A 17,430-nucleotide genomic window follows, 5' to 3' on the forward strand; every position below is an offset into this window, starting at 1 on the left:
TTAAGAAAATTCTGCATCGATACAATGTATCAGAGAAAAGTGGTGTCACAGCGCCCTCTGGTGACCACTGCACAGACCACAGCTTCATCCAGATCACAGTCACCAGTTCTGCATCACCGTGTAAACAAGAGGATAAGAGAGAGCAGAATAGTGAGTGCAGCTCTGGAGGTGGCTGGAGGATAAGACATGATGTAACAGCAGAATAGTGAGTGCAGCTCTGGAGGTGGCTGGAGGATAAGACATGATGTAACAGCAGAATAGTGAGTGCAGCTCTGGAGGTGGCTGGAGGATAAGACATGATGTAACAACAGAATAGTGAGTGCAGCTCTGGAGGTGGCTGGAGGATAAGACATGATGTAACAGCAGAATAGTGACTGCAGCTCTGGAGGTGACTGGAGGATATGACACGATGTAACAGCAGAATAGTGATTGCAGCTCTCGAGGTGACTGAAGGATAAGACATGATGTAACAGCAGAATAGTGACTGCAGCTCTGGACGTGACTTGAGGATAAGACACAATGTAACAGCAGAATAGTGATTGCAGCTCTCGAGGTGACTGGAGGATAAGACATGATGTGACAGCAGAATAGTGACTGCTGCTCTGGACGTGACTTGAGGATAAGACACGATGTAACAGGAGAATAGTGATTGCAGCTCTCGAGGTGACTGGAGGATAAGACATGATGTAACAGCAGAATAGTGACTGCAGCTCTGGAGGTGACTGGAGGATAAGACAATGTAACAGCAGAATAGTGACTGCAGCTCTGGAAGTGACTGGAGGATAAACATGATGTAACAGCAAAATAGTGACTGCAGCTCTGGAAGTGACTGGAGGATAAACATGATGTAACAGCAAAATAGTGACTGCAGCTCTGGAAGTGACTGGAGGATTACACACAATGTAACAGCAGAATAGTGAGTGCAGCTCTGGAGGTGACTGGAGGATTAGGCACAATGTAACAGCAGAATAGTGAGTGCAGCTCTGGAAGTTACTGGAGGATAAGACACAATGTAGCAGCAGAATAGTGACTGCAGCTCTGGAGGTGACTGGAGGATAAGACACAATGTAACAGCAGAATAGTAAGTACAGTTCTGGAGGTGACTGGAGGGTAAGACATGATGTAACAGCATAATATTGACTGCAGCTCTGGAGGTGACTGGAGGATAACACATGATGTGACAGCAGAATAGTGACTGCAGCTCTGGAGATGACTGGAGGATAAGACACAATGTAACAGCATAATATTGACTGCAGCTCTGGAGATGACTGGAGGATAAGACACAATGTAACAGCATAATATTGACTGCAGCTCTGGAGGTGACTGGAGGATAAGACACAATGTAACAGCATAATATTGACTGCAGCTCTGGAGGTGACTAGGGGATAAGACATGATGTAATTTCAGAATATATAAAATGTAGGATATACAGTATATTAGTGAGAAAAAGCCACTGCTGCTTCCAGTCCGGCACTTCTGACTTTTGCAGCTTCTGTGGTGTCTGCATTGAATTTTATCTTGCAGAGACTGTGAGCAAAAGTTATAAAGTTCAGAAAAAAGAAAGAGTCCAAAGTCTATAATTATTTAATTTTAATGTGGCGGAACAAGAACCAAAGCCAAAGCCTCGTTCAATCTGTGACAGCTGCGTCCGTAATGAGCAACATTAATCATCACTGATTATTAACAGAGAAGAGAGGAGAGAAGACATTGTACAGGAATATAACTGCTATAATACTGCCCCTATGTACAAGAATATAACTGCTATAATACTGCCCCTATATACAAGAATATAACTACTATAATACTGCTCCTATGTACAGTAATATAACTACTATAACACTGCCCCTATGTACAAGAATATAACTACTATAATACTGCTCCTATATACAAGAATATAACTACTATAATACTGCTTCTATGTACAAGAATATAACTACTATAATACTGCTCCTATATACAAGAATATAACTACTATAATACTGCTCCTATGTACAAGAATATAACTACTATAATACTGCTCCTATGTACAAGAATATAACTACTATAATACTGCTCCTATGTACAAGAATATAACTACTATAATACTGCTCCTATGTACAGTAATATAACTACTATAATACTGCCCCTATGTACAAGAATATAACTACTATAATACTGCCCCCTATATACAAGAATATAACTACTATAATACTGCTCCTATGTACAAGAATATAACTACTATAATACTGCCCCTATATACAAGAATATAACTACTATAATACTGCTCCTATATACAAGAATATAACTACTATAATACTGCCCCTATATACAAGAATATAACTACTATAATACTGCCCCTATATACAAGAATATAACTACTATAATACTGGCCCCTATGTACAAGAATATATCTACTATAATACTGCTCCTATGTACAAGAATATAACTACTATAATACTGCTCCTATGTACAGTAATATAACTACTATAACACTGCCCCTATGTACAAGAATATAACTACTATAATACTGCCCCCTATGTACAAGAATATAACTACTATAATACTGCTCCTATGTACAAGAATATAACTACTATAATACTGCCCCCTATATACAAGAATATAACTACTATAATACTGCCCCTATATACAAGAATATAACTACTATAATACTGCCCCTATATACAAGAATATAACTACTATAATACTGCCCCTATATACAAGAATATAACTACTATAATACTGCCCCCTATGTACAAGAATATATCTACTATAATACTGCTCCTATGTACAAGAATATAACTACTATAATACTGCTCCTATGTACAGTAATATAACTACTATAACACTGCCCCTATGTACAAGAATATAACTACTATAATACTGCCCCCTATGTACAAGAATATAACTACTATAATACTGATCCTATGTACAAGAATATAACTACTATAATACTGCCCCCTATATACAAGAATATACTATAATACTGCCCCTATATACAAGAATATAACTGCTATAATACTGCCCCTATGTACAAGAATATAACTACTATAATACTGCTCCTATGTACAGTAATATAACTACTATAACACTGCCCCTATGTACAAGAATATAACTACTATAATACTGCCCCCTATGTACAAGAATATAACTACTATAATACTGCTCCTATGTACAAGAATATAACTACTATAATACTGCCCCTATGTACAAGAATATAACTACTATAATACTGCCCCTATATACAAGAATATAACTACTATAATACTGACCCTATGTACAAGAATATAACTACTATAATACTGCTCCTATATACAAGAATATAACTACTATAATACTGCCCCTATATACAGGAATATAACTACTATAATACTGCCCCTATGTACAAGAATATAACTACTATAATACTGCCCCTATGTACAAGAATATAACTACTATAATACTGCCCCTATATACAAGAATATAACTACTATAATACTGCCCCCTATGTACAAGAATATAACTACTATAATACTGCCCCTATATACAAGAATATAACTACTATAATACTGCCCCCTATGTACAAGAATATAACTACTATAATACTGCCCCTATATACAAGAATATAACTACTATAATACTGCCCCTATATACAAGAATATAACTACTATAATACTGCTCCCTATATACAAGAATATAACTACTATAATACTGCCCCCTATATACAAGAATATAACTACTATAATACTGCCCCTATGTACAAGAATATAACTACTATAATACTGCCCCTATGTACAAGAATATAACTGCTATAATACTGCCCCCTATGTACAAGAATATAACTACTATAATACTGCCCCTATGTACAGGAATATAACTGCTATAATACTGCTCCCTATATACAAGAATATAACTACTATAATACTGCCCCCTATATACAAGAATATAACTACTATAATACTGCCCCTATGTACAAGAATATAACTACTATAATACTGCCCCTATGTACAAGAATATAACTACTATAATACTGCTCCTATGTACAAGAATATAACTACTATAATACTGCCCCCTATATACAAGAATATAACTACTATAATACTGCCCCTATATACAAGAATATAACTACTATAATACTGCCTCTATGTACAAGAATATAACTGCTATAATACTGCCCCCTATATACAAGAATATAACTACTATAATACTGCCCCTATGTACAAGAATATAACTACTATAATACTGCCCCTATGTACAAGAATATAACTGCTATAATACTGCCCCCTATGTACAAGAATATAACTGCTATAATACTGCCCCCTATATACAAGAATATAACTACTATAATACTGCCCCTATGTATAAGAATATAACTACTATAATACTGCCCCTATGTACAAGAATATAACTGCTATAATACTGCCCCCTATGTACAAGAATATAACTACTATAATACTGCCCCTATGTACAAGAATATAACTACTATAATACTGCCCCCTATGTACAAGAATATAACTGCTATAATACTGCCCCCTATGTACAAGAATATAACTGCTATAATACTGCCCCCTATGTACAAGAATATAACTACTATAATACTGCTCCCTATGTACAAGAATATAACTGCTATAATACTGTCCCCTATGTACAAGAATATAACTACTATAATACTGCCCCTATGTACAAGAAAATAACTACTATAATACTGCCCCTATGTACAAGAATATAACTACTATAATACTGCCCCCTATATACAAGAATATAACTACTATAATACTGCCCCCTTATGTACAAGAATATAACTACTATAATACTGCCCCCTATGTACAAGAATATAGCTACTATAATACTGCCCCTATGTACAAGAATATAACTGCTATAATACTGCCCCTATGTACAAGAATATAACTGCTATAATACTGCCCCTATGTACAAGAATATAACTGCTATAATACTGCCCCTATGTATAAAAATATAACTGCTATAATACTGCCCCTATGTACAAGAATATAACTACTATAATACTGCCCCTATGTACAAGAATATAACTGCTATAATACTGCCCCTATGTACAAGAATATAACTGCTATAATACTGCCCATATGTACAAGAATGTAACTGCTATAATACTGCTCCTATGTACAAGAATATAACTACTATAATACTGCTCCCTATGTCCAAGAATATATTTGCTATAATACTTCATCCTATGTACAAGAATATAACTACTATAATACTGCCCCCTATGTACAAGAATATAACTACTATAATACTGCCACCCTATGTACAAGAATATAACTACTATAATACTGCCCCCTATGTACAAGAATATAACTACTATAATACTGCCACCCTATGTACAAGAATATAACTATTATAATACTGCCCCCTATATACAAGAATATAACTACTATAATACTGCCCCTATGTACAAGAATATAACTACTATAATACTGCCCCCTATATACAAGAATATAACTACTATAATACTGCCAGTATGTACAAGAATATAACTACTATAATACTGCCCCTATGTACAAGAATATAACTACTATAACACTGCTCCTATGTACAAGAATATAACTACTATAATACTGCTCCTATGTACAAGAATATAACTGCTATAATACTGCCCCCTATGTACAAGAATATAACTGCTATAATACTGCCCCCTATGTACAAGAATATAACTACTATAATACTGCTCCCTATGTACAAGAATATAACTGCTATAATACTGTCCCCTATGTACAAGAATATAACTACTATAATACTGCCCCTATGTACAAGAAAATAACTACTATAATACTGCCCCTATGTACAAGAATATAACTACTATAATACTGCCCCCTATATACAAGAATATAACTACTATAATACTGCCCCCTTATGTACAAGAATATAACTACTATAATACTGCCCCCTATGTACAAGAATATAGCTACTATAATACTGCCCCTATGTACAAGTATATAACTACTATAATACTGCCTCTATATACAAGTATATAACTACTATAATACTGCCTCCTATGTACAAGAATATAACTACTATAATACTGCCCCCTATGTACAAGAATATAACTACTATAATACTGCCCCTATATACAAGAATATAACTACTATAATACTGCTCCCTATGTACAAGAATATAACTACTATAATACTGCCCCCTATATACAAGAATATAACTACTATAATACTGCCCCTATGTACAAGAATATAACTACTATAATACTGCCCCTATGTACAAGAATATAACTGCTATAATACTGCCCCCTATATACAGGAATATAACTACTATAATACTGCCCCCTATGTACAAGAATATAACTGCTATAATACTGCCCCCTATGTACAAGAATATAACTACTATAATACTGCCCCTATGTACAAGAATATAACTACTATAATACTGCCCCTATGTACAAGAATATAACTACTATAATACTGCCCCCTATATACAAGAATATAACTACTATAATACTGCTCCTATGTACAAGAATATAACTGCTATAACACTGCCCCTATGACAGGCAGCCGGGGCCCCTGTAATAGAGCAGTATTTGAGCTCCAGAGGTTCTTGTTATTGCTGGGTTCTTGGTGTTTCGGGGCTGGATGCGGCCCCCCGGACCCTCAGGCCTCGCGGTTGGACCGGTTGCCCCTGACACACTGTTGTACGGTATTGTGTTATGTGCAGGTGGATTCTTCTTTTCTCGCTCTTCCTCTGGTGGGACGTCTTTGGCGGTGGGACGCGCTTGGCGCCGGTACGTTTCGCACCGTTGGTCGTGAGGAGCTGCAATCTGGCCGCTTCTCCCCTGATCTTTCCTTTTCTGCAGTGACAAATGTCAGTAAATTACGGCTGTCAGTGTCTTTGGGCAGCGAGTCGCCATCATCTACCATCCCGTCCCCCCGCGCCGCGGACCATCACGGCACATTCATCCTCATTTCTGCTAATGTCTCAGACAGGAACGCGGCTCAAGGCTCCGACTCCAGCCACAAATGAGCTCCTTCCGCCGTCCAGGGAGGCACAGTCACGTCTTGCGGCCCCCAATATGGCTGTGAGTCACCCCAAGGTGAGGCTGGACGAAGCCCCGGACAGGACTGTCCCTCGCGTCCCCCCTCCTGGCGCCTCATGTCCAGAAATCCATCCCAAGTGGAGATTCATCCAACCTGTCAGCGCCTGTCGCCTCTCGTCACATCTACGGGGGAGACGAGGCCCCGTGTCCACAGGACCGCCGGCTACGAAGGGTTAACACGCACAGAATCTCAGGGCTTCACCAGACAATCTGACCAAGTGACAGCACGGTTAACCCCTCCACTGCCAGCGGCTCCGGAACCTTCTGCTCCTCTCAATCTTCTTATACTGTATATATATATATATACTTGTGTGTAGTTTGAGCTAAAAATATTGCTTGCAATTGGGTGTCATTAATAATTTTGCACCAATTGTGTCATTTTATCTTTTCATCACAAGGATGTGACGGACTTCTTACTATTGTAGACAGCTGTAGTCTCGTTTCCAGCTGAAGATCCCGTTTCCAGCTGTAGTCTCGTTTCCAGCTGAAGATCCCGTTCCCAGCTGTAGATCTCGTTTCCAGCAATAGATCCCGTTTACAGCTGTAGTCTCGTTTACAGCTGTAGATTCATTTTCCAGCTGTAGATCCTGTTTCCAGCTGTAAACCGTTTCCAGCTGTAGATCCTGTTTACAGCTGTAGATTCTGTTTCCAGCTGTAGATTCTGTTTCCAGCTGTAGATCCCGTTTACAGCTATAGATCCTGTTTCCAGCTGTAGATCCTGTTTCCAGCTGTAGACCGTTTCCAGCTGTAGATTCTCTTTCCAGCTGTAGATTCTGTTTCCAGCTGTAGACCCTGTTTACAGCTGTAGATCTGTTTACAGCTGTAGATCCCGTTTACAGCTGTAGATCCTGTTTCCAGCTGTAGATTCTCTTTCCAGATGTAGATTATGTTTCCAGCTGTAGATTCTGTTTCCAGCTGTAGATTCTGTTTCCAGCTGTAGATCCTGTTTCCAGCTGTAGATCCTGTTTCCAGCTGTAGATTCTGTTTCCAGCTGTAGATCCTGTTTCCAGCTGTAGACCATTTCCAGCTGTAGATCCTGTTTCCAGCTGTAGATCCTGTTTCCAGCTGTAGACCGTTTCCAGCTGTAGATCCTGTTTCCAGCTGTAGATCCTGTTTCCAGCTGTAGATTCTGTTTCCAGCTGTAGATCCTGTTTCCAGCTGTAGATTCTGTTTCCAGCTGTAGATTCTGTTTCCAGCTGTAGATCCTGTTTCCAGCTGTAGACCCTGTTTCCAGCTGTAGATTCTGTTTCCAGCTGTAGATCCTGTTTCCAGCTGTAGATCCTGTTTCCAGCTGTAGATTCTGTTTCCAGCTGTAGATTCTGTTTCCAGCTGTAGATCCTGTTTCCAGCTGTAGATCCTGTTTCCAGCTGTAGATCCTGTTTGCAGCTGTAGATTCTGTTTCCAGCTGTAGATCCTGTTTCCAGCTGTAGACCGTTTCCAGCTGTAGATCCTGTTTCCAGCTGTAGATCCCGTTTCCAGCTGTAGATTCTGTTTCCAGCGATTCTGTTTCCAGCTGTAGACCCCATTTCCAGCTGTAGATTCTCTTACCAGCTGTAGATTCTGTTTCCAGCTGTAGATCCTGTTTCCAGCTGTAGATTCTGTTTCCAGCTGTAGATTCTGTTTCCAGCTGTAGATCCTGTTTCCACCTGTAGATCCTGTTTCCAGCTGTAGATCCTGTTTCCAGATGTAGATCCCGTTTCCAGCTGTAGATCCCGTTTCCAGCTGTAGATCCTGTTTCCAGCTGTAGACTCTGTTTCCAGCTGTAGATCCTGTTTCCAGCTGTAGATCCTGTTTCCAGCTGTAGACCGTTTACAGCTGTAGATTCTCTTTCCAGTTGTAGATTCTGTTTCCAGCTGTAGATTCTGTTTCCAGCTGTAGACCCTGATTCCACCTGTAGATTCTGTTTCCAGCTGTAGATCCCGATTCCAGCTTTAGATTCCGTTTCCAGATGTAGATCCCGTTTCCAGCTGTAGAACCCGTTTCCAGCTGTAGATTCTGTTTCCAGCTGTAGATCCTGTTTCCAGCTGTAGACCGTTTCCAGCTGTAGATTCTCTTTCCAGCTGTAGACCCTGTTTCCACCTGTAGATCCTGTTTCCAGCTGTAGATTCTGTTTCCAGCTGTGGATCCTTTTTCCAGCTGTAGATTCTGTTTCCAGCTGTAGACCCTGTTTCCAGCTGTAGATTCTGTTTCCAGCTGTAGATCCTGTTTCCAGCTGTAGAATCTGTTTCCAGCTGTAGACTCTGTTTCCAGCTGTAGATTCTGTTTCCAGCTGTAGACTCTGTTTCCAGCTGTAGATCCTGTTTCCAGCTGTAGATCCTGTTTCCAGCTGTAGATTCTGTTTCCAGCTGTAGATTCTGTTTCCAGCTGTAGATCCTGTTTCCAGCTGTAGATTCTGTTTCCAGCTGTAGATTCTGTTTCCAGCTGTAGATCCTGTTTCCACCTGTAGATCCTGATACCAGCTTTAGATTCTGTTTCCAGATGTAGATCCCGTTTCCAGCTGTAGATTCTCTTTCCAGTTGTAGATTCTGTTTCCAGCTGTAGATTCTGTTTCCAGCTGTAGACCCTGATTCCACCTGTAGATTCTGTTTCCAGCTGTAGATCCCGATTCCAGCTTTAGATTCCGTTTCCAGATGTAGATCCCGTTTCCAGCTGTAGATCCCATTTCCAGCTGTAGATTCTGTTTCCAGCTGTAGATCCTGTTTCCAGCTGTAGACCGTTTCCAGCTGTAGATTCTCTTTCCAGCTGTAGATCCTGTTTCCAGCTGTAGATTCTGTTTCCAGCTGTAGACCCTGTTTCCAGCTGTAGATTCTGTTTCCAGCTGTAGATCCTGTTTCCAGCTGTAGAATCTGTTTCCAGATGTAGACTCTGTTTCCAGCTGTAGATTCTGTTTCCAGCTGTAGACTCTGTTTCCAGCTGTAGATCCTGTTTCCAGCTGTAGATCCTGTTTCCAGCTGTAGACTCTGTTTCCAGCTGTAGATTCTGTTTCCAGCTGTAGATCCTGTTTCCAGCTGTAGATTCTGTTTCCAGCTGTAGATTCTGTTTCCAGCTGTAGATCCTGTTTCCACCTGTAGATCCTGATACCAGCTTTAGATTCTGTTTCCAGATGTAGATCCCGTTTCCAGCTGTAGATTCTCTTTCCAGTTGTAGATTCTGTTTCCAGCTGTAGATTCTGTTTCCAGCTGTAGACCCTGATTCCACCTGTAGATTCTGTTTCCAGCTGTAGATCCCGATTCCAGCTTTAGATTCCGTTTCCAGATGTAGATCCCGTTTCCAGCTGTAGAACCCGTTTCCAGCTGTAGATTCTGTTTCCAGCTGTAGATCCTGTTTCCAGCTGTAGACCGTTTCCAGCTGTAGATTCTCTTTCCAGCTGTAGACCCTGTTTCCACCTGTAGATCCTGTTTCCAGCTGTAGATTCTGTTTCCAGCTGTGGATCCTTTTTCCAGCTGTAGATTCTGTTTCCAGCTGTAGACCCTGTTTCCAGCTGTAGATTCTGTTTCCAGCTGTAGATCCTGTTTCCAGCTGTAGAATCTGTTTCCAGCTGTAGACTCTGTTTCCAGCTGTAGATTCTGTTTCCAGCTGTAGACTCTGTTTCCAGCTGTAGATCCTGTTTCCAGCTGTAGATCCTGTTTCCAGCTGTAGATTCTGTTTCCAGCTGTAGATTCTGTTTCCAGCTGTAGATCCTGTTTCCAGCTGTAGATTCTGTTTCCAGCTGTAGATTCTGTTTCCAGCTGTAGATCCTGTTTCCACCTGTAGATCCTGATACCAGCTTTAGATTCTGTTTCCAGATGTAGATCCCGTTTCCAGCTGTAGATTCTCTTTCCAGTTGTAGATTCTGTTTCCAGCTGTAGATTCTGTTTCCAGCTGTAGACCCTGATTCCACCTGTAGATTCTGTTTCCAGCTGTAGATCCCGATTCCAGCTTTAGATTCCGTTTCCAGATGTAGATCCCGTTTCCAGCTGTAGATCCCGTTTCCAGCTGTAGATTCTGTTTCCAGCTGTAGATCCTGTTTCCAGCTGTAGACCGTTTCCAGCTGTAGATTCTGTTTCCAGCTGTAGATTCTGTTTCCAGCTGTAGACCCTGTTTCCAGCTGTAGATTCTGTTTCCAGCTGTAGATCCTGTTTCCAGCTGTAGAATCTGTTTCCAGATGTAGACTCTGTTTCCAGCTGTAGATTCTGTTTCCAGCTGTAGACTCTGTTTCCAGCTGTAGATCCTGTTTCCAGCTGTAGATCCTGTTTCCAGCTGTAGACTCTGTTTCCAGCTGTAGATTCTGTTTCCAGCTGTAGATCCTGTTTCCAGTTGTAGATCCTGTTTCCAGCTGTAGATTCTGCTTCCAGATGTAGATTCTGTTTCCAGCTGTAGATTATGTTTCCAGCTGTAGATCCTGTTTCCAGCTGTAGATTCTGTTTCCAGCTGTAGATTCTCTTTCCAGCTGTAGATTCTGTTTCCAGCTGTGGATCCTGTTTCCAGCTGTAGACTCTGTTTCCAGCTGTAGATTCTGTTTCCAGCTGTAGACTCTGTTTCCAGCTGTAGATCCTGTTTCCAGCTGTAGATCCTGTTTCCAGCTGTAGACTCTGTTTCCAGCTGTAGATTCTGTTTCCAGCTGTAGATCCTGTTTCCAGTTGTAGATCCTGTTTCCAGCTGTAGATTCTGCTTCCAGATGTAGATTCTGTTTCCAGCTGTAGATTATGTTTCCAGCTGTAGATCCTGTTTCCAGCTGTAGATTCTGTTTCCAGATGTAGATTCTGTTTCCAGCTGTAGATTCTGTTTCCAGCTGTAGATTCTATTTCTAGCTGCAGATTCTGTTTCCAGATGTAGATTCTGTTTCCAGCTGTAGATTCTGTTTCCAGCTGTAGATTCTATTTCTAGCTGCAGATTCTGTTTCCAGCTGTAGATTCTGTTTCCAGCTGTAGATTCTGTTTCCAGCTGTAGATCCTGTTTCCAGATGTAGATTCTGTTTCCAGCTGTAGATTCTGTTTCCAGCTGTAGATTCTATTTCTAGCTGCAGATTCTGTTTCCAGCTGTCGATCCTGTTTCCAACTGTAGATCCTGATTGCAGCTGTAGATCCTGTTGTTAGGTTGTAGATTCTGTAACTTGGGCTATAGAGTCTGTATTCAGGCAGTAGATTCTGTATTAAAGCTGTAGATTATGGAGTTGCGCTGTAGCTTCTGTAGTCAGGCTGTAGGTTCTGTAAATAGACTGTATATACTGTAGTCCGGTGCTGTAGGTTCTGTAGTCAGACTGTATATTCTGTAATCCGGCTGTAGGTTCTGTAGTCAGGCTGTAGCTTCTGTAATTAGACTGTATACTCTGTAATCAGGCTGTAGGTTCTGTAGTTAGACTGTATACTCTGAAGTCAGGCTGTAGCTTCTGTAGTCAGGCTGTAGCTTCTGTAATTAGACTGTATACTCTGTAATCAGGCTGTAGGTTCTGTAGTTAGACTGTATACTCTGAAGTCAGGCTGTAGCTTCTGTAGTCAGACTGTAGCTTCTGTAATTAGACTGTATATTCTGTAGTCCGGCTGTAGGTTCTGTAGTCAGGCTGTAAGTTCTGTAATTAGACTGTATTTTCTGTAGTCAGGCTGTAGGTTCTGTAGTCAAGCTGTAGGTTATGTAATTAGACTGTATATTTTGTAGTCCGGCTGTAGGTTCTGTAGTCAGGCTGTAAGTTCTGCAATTAGACTGTATTTTCTGTAGTCAGGCTGTAGGTTCTGTAGTCAGGCTGTAGGTTCTGTAGTCAAGCTGTAGGTTCTGTAATTAAATTCTATATTCTGTAGTCCGACTGTAGTTTCTGTAGTCAGGCTGTAGGCTCTGTAATCAGGCTGTAGGTTCTGTAAATAGACTGTATATTCTGTAGTCAGGCTGTAGGTTCTGTAGTCAGGCTGTAGGTTCTGTAGTCAGGCTGCAGTTCCTGTAATTAGACTGTATACTCTGTAATTAGGCTGTAGGTTCTGTAATTAAACTGTGTACTCTGTAATCAGGCTGTAGGTTCTGTAGTTAGACTGTATACTCTGTAGTCAGGCTGTAGCTTCTGTAGTCAGACTGTAGCTTCTGTAATTAGACTGTATATTCTGTAGTCCGGCTGTAGGTTCTGTAGTCAGGCTGTAAGTTCTGTAATTAGACTGTATTTTCTGTAGTCAGGCTGTAGGTTCTGTTTTCAGGCTGTAGGTTCTGTAGTCAAGCTGTAGGTTATGTAATTAGACTGTATATTCTGTAGTCCGGCTGTAGGTTCTGTAGTCAGGCTGTAAGTTCTGCAATTAGACTGTATTTTCTGTAGTCAGGCTGTAGGTTCTGTAGTCAGGCTGTAGGTTCTGTAGTCAAGCTGTAGGTTCTGTAATTAAATTCTATATTCTGTAGTCCGACTGTAGTTTCTGTAGTCAGGCTGTAGGCTCTGTAGTCAGGCTGTAGGTTCTGTAAATAGACTGTATATTCTGTAGTCAGGCTGTAGGTTCTGTAGTCAGGCTGTAGGTTCTGTAGTCAGGCTGCAGTTCCTGTAATTAGACTGTATACTCTGTAATTAGGCTGTAGGTTCTGTAATTAGACTGTGTACTCTGTAATCAGGCTGTAGGTTCTGTAGTTAGACTGTATACTCTGTAGTCAGGCTGTAGCTTCTGTAGTCAGACTGTAGCTTCTGTAATTAGACTGTATATTCTGTAGTCCGGCTGTAGGTTCTGTAGTCAGGCTGTAAGTTCTGTAATTAGACTGTATTTTCTGTAGTCAGGCTGTAGGTTCTGTTTTCAGGCTGTAGGTTCTGTAGTCAAGCTGTAGGTTCTGTAATTAGACTGTATATTCTGTAGTCCGGCTGTAGGTTCTGTAGTCAGGCTGTAAGTTCTGTAATTAGACTGTATTTTCTGTAGTCAGGCTGTAGGTTCTGTAGTCAGGCTGTAGGTTCTGTAGTCAAGCTGTAGGTTCTGTAATTAAATTTTATATTCTGTAGTCCGGCTGTAGTTTCTGTAGTCAGGCTGTAGGCTCTGTAGTCAGGCTATAGGTTCTGTAAATAGACTGTATATTCTGTAGTCAGGCTGTAGGTTCTGTAGTCAGGCTGTAGGTTCTGTAGTCAGGCTGCAGTTCCTGTAATTAGACTGTATACTCTGTAATCAGGCTGTAGGTTCTGTAATTAGACTGTAAACTTTGTAGACAGGCTGTAGCTTCTGTAATTAGACTGTATACTCTGTAGTCAGGCTGTGGCTTCTGTAATTAGACTGTCTGCTCTGTAGTCAGGCTGTAGCTTCTGTAGTCAGGCTGTAGGTTCTGTAATTTGACTGTATACTCTGTAGTCAGGCTGTAGCTTCTGTAGTCAGGCTGTAGGTTCTGTAATTGGACTGTATACTCTGTACTCAGGGTGTAGGTTCTGTAGTCAGGCTGTAGGTTCTGTAATTAGACTGTATACTCTGTAGTAAGGCTGTAGATTCTGAAGTTAGACTGTATATTCTGTAGTCCGGCTGTAGGTTTTGTAGTCCAACTGTAGGTTCTATAGTCAGGCGGCAGCTTCTGTAATTAGACTGTATACTCGGTAGTCAGGCTGTAGGTTCTGTAGTCAGGCTGTTGGTTCTGTAGTCAGGCTGTAGCTTCTGTAATTAGACTGTATACTCTGTAGTCAGGCCATGGGTTCTGTAGTCAGGCTGTAGCTTCTGAAGTCAGACTGTAGCTTCTGTAATTAGACTGTATATTCTGTAGTCCAGCTGTAGGTTCTGTAGTCAGACTGTAGGTTCTGTAATTAGACTGTACATTCTGTAGTCCAGCTGTAGGTTCTGTAGTCAGGCTGTAGGTTCTGTAGTCCAGCTGTAGGTTCTGAAGTCAGACTGTAGGTTCTGTAATTAGACTGTATACTCTGTAGTCAGGCTGTAGCTTCTGTAGTCAGGCTGTAGCTTCTGTAATAAGACTGTATGCTCTGAAGTCAGGCTATAGCTTCTGTAGTCAGGTTGTAGCTTCTGTAATAAGACTATATACTCCGAAGTCAGGCTGTAGCTTCTGTAGTCAGGCTGTAGGGTTCAGTAATTAGACTGTATACTCTGTAGTCAGGCTGTAGCTTCTGTAATTAGACTGTATATTCTGTAGTCCGGCTGTAGGTTCTGTAGTCAGGCTGTAGGTTCTGTAGTCAGGCTGTAGGTTATGTAGTCCGTAGGCTCTGTAGTCAGGCTGTAGGTTCTGTAATTAGATGGTATATTCTGTAGTCAGGCTGTAGGTTCTGTAGTCAGGCTGTAGCTTCTGTAATTAGACTGTATACTCTGTAGTCAGGCTGTAGGTTCTGTAATCAGGCTGCAGGTTCTGTAGTCAGACTGTAGCTTCTGTAATTAGACTGTATACTCTGTAGTCTGGCTGTAGGTTCTGTAGTCAGGCTGTAGGTTCTGTAGTCAAGCTGTAGGTTCTGTAATTAAATTCTATATTCTGTAGTCCGGCTGTAGTTTATGTAGTCAGGCTGTAGGCTCTGTAGTCAGGCTGTAGGTTCTGTAAATAGACTGTATATTCTGTAGTAAGGCTGTAGGTTCTGTAGTCAGGCTGTAGGTTCTGTAGTCAGGCTGCAGTTCCTGTAATTAGACTGTATACTCTGTAATTAGGCTGTAGGTTCTGTAATTAGACTGTAAACTCTGTAGTCAGGCTGTTGGTTCTGTAGTCAGGCTGTAGCTTCTGTAATTAGACTATATACTCTGTAGTCAGGCTGTGGCTTCTGTAGTCAGGCTGTAGCTTCTGTAATTAGACTGTCTGCTCTGTAGTCAGGCTGTAGCTTCTGTAGTCAGGCTGTAGGTTCGTAATTGGACTGTATACTCTGTAGTCAGGCTGTAGCTTCTGTAGTCAGGCTGTAGGTTCTGTAATTGGACTGTATACTCTGTACTCAGGGTGTAGGTTCTGTAGTCAGGCTGTAGGTTCTGTAATTAGACTGTATACTCTGTAGTAAGGCTGTAGATTCTGAAGTTAGACTGTATATTCTGTAGTCCGGCTGTAGGTTTTGTAGTCCAACTGTAGGTTCTAAAGTCAGGCGGCAGCTTCTGTAATTAGACTGTATACTCGGTAGTCAGGCTGTAGGTTCTGTAGTCAGGCTGTTGGTTCTGTAGTCAGGCTGTAGATTCTGTAATTAGACTGTATACTCTGTAGTCAGGCCATGGGTTCTGTAGTCAGGCTGTAGCTTCTGAAGTCAGACTGTAGCTTCTGTAATTAGACTGTATATTCTGTAGTCCAGCTGTAGGTTCTGTAGTCAGGCTGTAGGTTCTGTAATTAGACTGTATATTCTGTAGTCCAGCTGTAGGTTCTGTAGTCAGGCTGTAGGTTCTGTAGTCAGGCTGTAGGTTCTGTAGTCCAGCTTTAGGTTCTGAAGTCAGTCTGTAAGTTCTGTAATTAGACTGTATATCCTGTAGTCAGGCTGTAGGTTCTGTAGTCAGGCTGCAGCTTCTGTAATTTGACTGTATACTCTGTAGTCAGGCTGTAGGTTCTGTAGTCTGGCTGTAGGTTCTGTAATTAGACTGTATACTCTGTAGTCAGGCTGTAGCTTCTGTAGTCAGGCTGTAGCTTCTGTAATAAGACTGTATGCTCTGAAGTCAAGCTATAGCTTCTGTAGTCAGGTTGTAGCTTCTGTAATAAGACTATATACTCCGAAGTCAGGCTGTAGCTTCTGTAGTCAGGATGTAGGGTTCAGTAATTAGACTGTATACTCTGTAGTCAGGCTGTAGCTTCTGTAATTAGACTGTATATTCTGTAGTCCGGCTGTAGGTTCTGTAGTCAGGCTGTAGGTTCTGTAGTCAGGCTGTAGGTTATGTAGTCCGTAGGCTCTGTAGTCAGGCTGTAGGTTCTGTAATTAGACTGTATATTCTGTAGTCAGGCTGCAGGTTCTGTAGTCAGGCTGTAGGTTCTGTAATTAGACTGTAAGCTCGGTATTCAGGCTGCAGGTTCTGTAGTCAGGCTGTAGCTTCTGTAATTAGACTGTATACTCTGTAGTCCGGCTGTAGGTTCTGTATTCAGGCTGTAGGTTCTGTAATTAGACTGTAGATTCTGTAGTCAGGCTGTAGGTTCTGCAATTAATACTGTATATTTTGTAGGCCGACTGTAGATTCTGTAGTCAGGCTGTAGCTTCTGTAGTCAGGCTGTAGGTTCTGTAATTGGACTGTATACTCTGTACTCAGGGTGTAGGTTCTGTAGTCAGGCTGTAGGTTCTGTAATTAGACTGTATACTCTGTAGTAAGGCTGTAGATTCTGAAGTTAGACTGTATATTCTGTAGTCCGGCTGTAGGTTTTGTAGTCCAACTGTAGGTTCTATAGTCAGGCGGCAGCTTCTGTAATTAGACTGTATACTCGGTAGTCAGGCTGTAGGTTCTGTAGTCAGGCTGTTGGTTCTGTAGTCAGGCTGTAGCTTCTGTAATTAGACTGTATACTCTGTAGTCAGGCCATGGGTTCTGTAGTCAGGCTGT

This window comes from Anomaloglossus baeobatrachus, chromosome 4, assembly GCF_048569485.1.
Source record: "Anomaloglossus baeobatrachus isolate aAnoBae1 chromosome 4, aAnoBae1.hap1, whole genome shotgun sequence".
Classification (NCBI taxonomy): Eukaryota; Metazoa; Chordata; class Amphibia; order Anura; family Aromobatidae; genus Anomaloglossus; species Anomaloglossus baeobatrachus.